This window comes from Meleagris gallopavo, chromosome 9, assembly GCF_000146605.3.
Source record: "Meleagris gallopavo isolate NT-WF06-2002-E0010 breed Aviagen turkey brand Nicholas breeding stock chromosome 9, Turkey_5.1, whole genome shotgun sequence".
NCBI classification, from domain to species: Eukaryota; Metazoa; Chordata; class Aves; order Galliformes; family Phasianidae; genus Meleagris; species Meleagris gallopavo.
In genome coordinates this window covers 2,525,947-2,526,295 of record NC_015019.2, presented here as the reverse complement: position 1 = coordinate 2,526,295, position 349 = coordinate 2,525,947, and positions in this window count along the sequence as shown.

The following is a 349-nucleotide window of genomic DNA, read 5'->3' as shown; positions in this document are numbered from 1 at the left end:
GAATTAAATGAAATGGAGAAACAACATGAATGGCAAAAACTGCAGGCCAGAGGGCTATTTCTCTCTGTTACAAATTATTTTTAACTCTGCAAAAGGAAACTGCTTTCATCACACTGGGACAAAGTGTTCCAGTACAACTACAAAAATTTGCAATATATTTTAGGAGGTTTTTGGATTCCTTGCTGCAAGAAATGCCACCGCGTCCCACTCTCCGGGTGGTTGGGGACGCGCTGGGATTCGTCCCCTGCCAGCAGCGGCAGGGAGCTCCCACCGGCCGTTTCACTGCGGTTTGCCCTGAGCCCGAGGCGCAGCCCCGCGGTGCCGTGCTGACACGGAGCAGCGCTCCCCG